Raw genomic sequence first — 5,929 nt, forward strand, 5'->3', positions numbered from 1 at the left:
GGGGGATGGGGGGAGCTGAACAAGCAAAGCAACCGGTTAATGCTTACAAGAAAAGAAAGTATTTCTGTCTTTGTGCAAAAAGTTTGAGTTGTAATATGTGGTTACACCAATTTTAATTTGAGTTTACATCAAAATGAAGTAATTGAATATCCTTCTGTGGTCAGAAGGAGCAGATAGCCTGACAGTATCCCTGATTTCATCAGCTGCTTTAGAGACTTGAGTCTCTTCTGAAAATTAATGGTGTAGAAGAAATGGTGTATTCCTTTAGAAATAGACTACTTTATATCTATTTCTGCTTACTTTGGCGGTAATTAGATTTCCTAATCTTACTGGTTAGCACTGTACAGCCTAATTTATTTGAGAAGTTGGACAGTAGTTTTAACTAAATTAATTTGGAAAGTCCTTTAAATAAGTTCTTGCAGCCACTTGCTGTAGTTATGCTCTAACTTTGGTTTAAACTAGTCTTTCAATACCATAGCAAGCCAGTTCCCTAAAATGTTAATGGTGTAAGACCCTTTAAAGCTGAAATAAACATCCAGGGAAGGGAGGGTACTTTCTTCTAGCTAAGTAAATTTACAAACCAGGTTCGTTTATTTTTTCACTTAGGCAATGGAAAGAAAATCCGTCTGAGAAGTTCAGCATTTTTATTATGTAGGCACTGCAGGATTGATTGCAACCACATGGCCACTCTGTTATCCCATAACTAAAATGTGTTACAAGGCTGGTGCTAATGGAAAGTTTGCAACCTCTTTACCTCTCTGTTCTTAGTAAGTCTCTCATCTGAGATGAGATGCTTGGATGCTCTTTCTTTCGATACCAAACCAATACAAGTACTAAGTAACAATGAACTTCTGCTCATATAAACCCAAGCAACTGCAGAAATGTCTCTGAAGATACTGTCACTGCATGGGTATAAACTAAACTACCCTAACTTTACATATAGGAGCCTTTAATTCTGATTTGGTCTATGAAACCATATTATTGGCAACATTATATAGGTGAGAATAAAATGTCCTAATTCTCAGCCAAAATGCCCTAATTCTCAGCCTAACTTCTTTATCTCTGAAAGTCAAAAGGTAGTAAACAGACAAAAATAATAAAAAGAAGTTTAAAAACTGTATTAGTTACTCTCAGATACTTCAAATACAGGAAGGAAACCTTTTTCTAAAGTATTTTTCTCTGGATATGATTTTAAATTTGAAGAAACAGGAGGTAATGTGTATTGTCTATTATATTCTCATAGTGTGGCATAATTGAATTCAGAATTGTGAATTATTCTTTCTTTTTTTTGCCTAGGAGGAAACGGTTGTCAATACTGTATATCGCTTGAACACCAAGCTCTACAGAGACTCCAAGGTAATTATTTATGCATCTGCCTTTTGTTTCCTGCGGTGGTCAGCTTGGCTGCAGTTCAGTTCCGTGAAGACCCCTGTCATTTATGAAGGTGCCAGTGCTAAGCAATTAAACTGGGTAGCAGCAATGTTACAAGGAGCTTTGACAGAAGCTGTTGCTTACAGCTTCATGATCCATGATGTGCTGTTGAGATGCCTACGTGTGTGTGTGTATAAAATAAAGACGTGATACGTTTTGAAAATGCAGTTGTTTTCATGTCTTGTCGGTCCCTGCTGAAAGGTAAAATCAGCGGGATGTGGGTTTGTATGTGGTCATTCAGAAAGCTTTTTTTCACCCCTCAGCACCCTAGTCTTCCAGCTGGTTGGTCTTCCCGGAGCTGTGTGAGAGGCACCACATGTTCCACGGTGCTGGCACAGGCTTTCCTGCCCCAGGTGATGGGAGTTTTGGTCAGTGGATCTGTTTTGGTCAAGTAGAGCGATAACTGCCTCATTGGAAATTGTCATCTTTGCTCACTTGTGCCAAGTTCTTAAAAGCTGGTTCTGCTGTTGTGATTGCTGTAGATGCCACAGAGCTATACATCGCGTTTGCTTATTTCAAAGCCTGTTTTGAAAGCACAGCAAATGAGGTCTCCATTGGCATGGGCAGAAAATAAATATTAAAATAGACAGCTGGGGGTTCATATTTCATGTTTAAGTTACAAAGCTATCCCACTGTGGAGGGTACAGAAAAGAATAGGTGGTTAGGAAGTTAGTCTGGGCATGCAAGTCTGCAAGGCGTATCTGGTACCTTTGCATGGAGACCAATTAGATCCAGTCTTCAGCATCTAGGCTGGTGCTGCTTGCATTTATTTACTGGAGGTTTGGTGAGATTTGAGCAACATCAAATTTATATTAGGTTGCCGCTTAAATAATTAACCTCTCCCAACACCCAGCAGATGGTGAATTTTCAAGCACAGCAGTTATTTTTTTATTCCACGTATCCTGGCCCTTGCTGGGTGGCTGTTTCTAATAAGTGATGATGGGTACTGGACTGAATTTGGTTGTATGAAATGCACTCAATTTGTGGGTGAGTTGGGAAATACTGGGAAGATTTCAAGTCCCTTCCTTAGTGCAATGAGAGCCTTGAAACTTCCTGTGGAATCAGTGCTTTGCTAATGCATACCAAGCAGGTGGTCTTTACTTACGACATGTTGATAAGACGATACGCAAAGAACCTTGAAGGTAACCACATTGCTCTAACACGTTCCTTGCTTTTCCTAAAGGAAAGCTGGTTTGCTCAGACAAGCTCACTGGTTTAACTTTGCTTTTGCAGAAGCTGAGAGCACACCGCTGGTAACGTACTCAGTTACCACAACTTGTCTGACCAGGTACCTCCTAAGCCTACAGTGACTGGTTGTACAAGTTTGTGTGAATATACTCAGAGTCCCTCTCTCAGTCTCTTTTTGTTATCTGTACATACTACAGAGATGCTTCAATCCCAGATCTTGAGCCCACAAGAAGCCCATAAATATAACTGACATGTGATTGTTGGAAACATTGCTTCTTGGTAGTATTTATCTTTAAAATGAACATAGAAATCAACAAGCTTGACCAGACACCTGAAAGATAGAATTAATGTAAAATCAATACAATATCACACATGCTTCTGGAGTCTTAGTGGAAGCCAGAGGATTGTGATAGTTGTCTTTAAATCTGTCAAAGATGAAGCGTTTTAGTTCTGAACTCTCATTCTCTGTAAAGGATAATCAGAGCTGGAAATGAAACACCTCTGAAAGGTGAGGGTTTTTTCTCTCTCTCATCCCTGTTGAACAGCTCATCATTTTGGAAATTCTGTTTGCAATAAAAATGTGTTGATGACTCTGCTGCATGTCTGAAGGACCTGGATAACCTGAACTCTTGCACAGGAAATAAGAAATTGTGAACAGGTTATCATGCCCTGTAATCCTCCATCAGGGTTAGACAGCCACACAGTGCCATCTGAGCACAGCTTTAGGTCCAAAGAATTTTTCTTCCGGCTCAAGAAAGCTGGGAATCTTAGAGCTAAGAAAAAAAAAGATTGTTTTATTGGGTTTTTAGGGTCTTTTAAAAACCTGGATTTACTTCTCTGATTCCACTTATGGTACATCCCAAAAACAGTTGTTTGGGCTTGAGTGAGGCTGGAAGGTGAAGACAGGATCCTTTCAACTGGCTTTGTTGGTGGAGAAATAGTATCAAACTTTAGCCTGGCAACATGGGATTTTTGACTGTGAAAAAAACCAAACCAACCCCCCATGGATCACCTTACAGCTACAGTTTAGACAGTGGCTGAAGGAAGTACCTTCAGATGGAGGTGGGGAAGGCAAGTGTGACCAGTGATAAAGGAGGTGGGTGGACTGAGGACTTCTTTCGGCCAGTCAGGCTGCTGAGGGTCTCTCAATGTGGAACCACATCTCCAGATGCTGCATGGACACAAGGGTCTGGGTATTTTGCTGAGGGATTCCTCCCCTGAGGTTGGTATGGCTCAGCCAACATCACGGTTGAGAGGTTACAGCCAGTGTCAGTTTTAGGAAGCATAATTATTCATTTAAATAGCATAAAAAGCATAAGAAGGTGTGAGTCAAGTAGTTGTTGGTGAAGTGTCCAAGTGAAGTGGTCCTGTCACCTGAGGGTTGGCAGAAATAAGTGTTCTGCAGTCATTTTGTTACAAGCAGAGGAATGGTGGTTTGCTGAGATAGGTGTTGTGGGGCAAGGGATGGGTGAGGGGTGAGGAGCAGGGAAGGGGTCTCTGGGGTAGGTCTCTGTAGCAGGACAGCCGAGGTGTTTGCAGGCCCTCCTCTACAAATCTATGTCTTGTGCAGGGCACGCAGGCCTGGTTTGACACATCTGGTGGTTGTGTCTGGGCTTCACAGTGGTCTGCCATGTTCCCTGTCTCTCTGCTCTGGGTTGTCCGGTCTGGCATTGGCATGGCAGAGGCAGAAGGCATGCGGGTGTGAGCCGGTGAGCCAAGCACTGGTGGGAGAGGCCTTGCTGGCATCTGGGCGCTCATCAAGGTGGGGGGAGCGTCATCAGGAGCCCGGCCGTGCCAAGGCAGCAAGAAGGGATGAAGGAGCGCTTCTCTCAGAGCTGCTTCAGTGCACGGGATAGGTGGCTTGGTGCCTCAGATTTACAGCTTGCCTGGGAAGTGATTCAGGAATAGCTGCTCTGCTTTCAGTTGCCATCCTGCCCGTTTCCCTAATAGCATTCACATGCAAACAGTCCACTGCCGTGCGCAGGGCTTGGGGGTTGTGTATATTCAGCATGAATAAAAAAACCACACAAGCTTCAGCCTGAGCCTTCTCCTTTTTGCTTGTGTGGGGTTTTGGGGGTTTGTTAGGGGTTTTTTTGCTTGTTTTTGCTTGTTTTGTGAGGGTTTTTTTGTTGGGGGGGGGTGTATTTTTTTATCTGGAAAGCCTCCTCTCTTTGTCTTTAGCACTTCACTTTCTTTGAGTTGCTGGAAGCATTTTCTATCTGCGTTGACGCTAATGGGCTCCACCATGTTGGCTATTGTGAGCCTCAAGACGTCTCTTATCTCCGCCACTGTCAGTGGTAGCTGACCAAGGCAAGAGCACTCAGCTGCAGCTCCTCAGTCTGAAAGGGTCATAAATACATGAAGTTTGTGCTTTTCATTACACTGAGTGTAACAGGAGGAGCCACCTTGTCAGCGTGCTCCCAGAGGGAGGATCTGCACTAAAAGGTCTGCATAACAGCAGGGCCGGGTGGGTGGGGGGTGTGAAAAAAACCCTTTGAGAGCAAAGTCCCTGGGATGGATTTTGGTGACTTGGAGTCGGTGATCTCACAGGTCATCAGTGGGTCTGACTACAGCTTGCCGTCTTGCCCTTACCTCTTCGTTTTCTTCCTCCTTTGCTGTTTGTGTGGCCGTGCTGCTGAGCCTGGATGCCTGTGGCTGTTGTGAGGGCTACAGGCAGTGAGCACTGGCAGCTTGTCCCTTGTCCCAAAACAACCCAGCCACCTCCTCATGGGTTTCCAACAAGAGGTTGATGTTCGTGAGGAACAAAAAGGTGGGAAGGAGGCATTTTTGAGGAGGTGAGGATCTGTAAGACCTCAGCCCTGCTGGCACTTGGTGGGCTGGGAAGCAGGGAGGCGCGTGTCATTGGCAAGGGCTGAGCGCTGCCACCTGGCACAGCCCAAGCTTTCCTGGTGCTGGAGGACACAGAGGTGGAAGGAAGGAGTTGCAGGAGTCAAGCTTGGGCAGGCCCACCTTCAATAAAGTGCAGGAAAACAAGCAAGCAGCAATTCCTACCAATGCTGCTCACTCTATGGTGCGTTTAACAAAACCCGCCCTTCTCAGATGTAATGTGGCAGGAAAGCTGCCCAGTGGAAAAAGACCTGGGAGTGTTGGTCGACAGCTGGCGGAATATGAGCCAGCAACGTGCCCAGGTGGCCATGGCCAATGGCATCCTGGCTTGTATCAGGAATACTGTGGCCAGCAGGAACAGGGAAGTGTTCGTGCCCCTGTACTCAGCACTGGTGAGGCTGCACCAGTTTTGGGCCCCTCACTACAGGAAAGACGTTGAGTGGCTGGGGGGGGGGCAAAAGAG

At 44.8% G+C, this 5,929-nt stretch overlaps 1 protein-coding gene across 1 annotated transcript in view; it reads left to right on the forward strand.

Annotated features, from left to right (window-relative positions):
* PAG1 (phosphoprotein membrane anchor with glycosphingolipid microdomains 1) overlaps positions 1 to 5,929 on the forward strand; it is a 96,333-nt gene that overhangs the window by 7,255 nt on the left and 83,149 nt on the right. The window contains exon 2 of the mRNA XM_009634470.2: positions 1,297 to 1,356. The gene's annotated coding sequence lies outside the window, so the exon portion shown is untranslated. The remainder of the gene's footprint in view (positions 1 to 1,296; positions 1,357 to 5,929) is intronic.

This window comes from Egretta garzetta, unplaced genomic scaffold (genome assembly GCF_000687185.1).
Source record: "Egretta garzetta isolate BGI_Z169 unplaced genomic scaffold, ASM68718v1 scaffold251, whole genome shotgun sequence".
In the NCBI taxonomy this organism is placed as follows: Eukaryota; Metazoa; Chordata; class Aves; order Pelecaniformes; family Ardeidae; genus Egretta; species Egretta garzetta.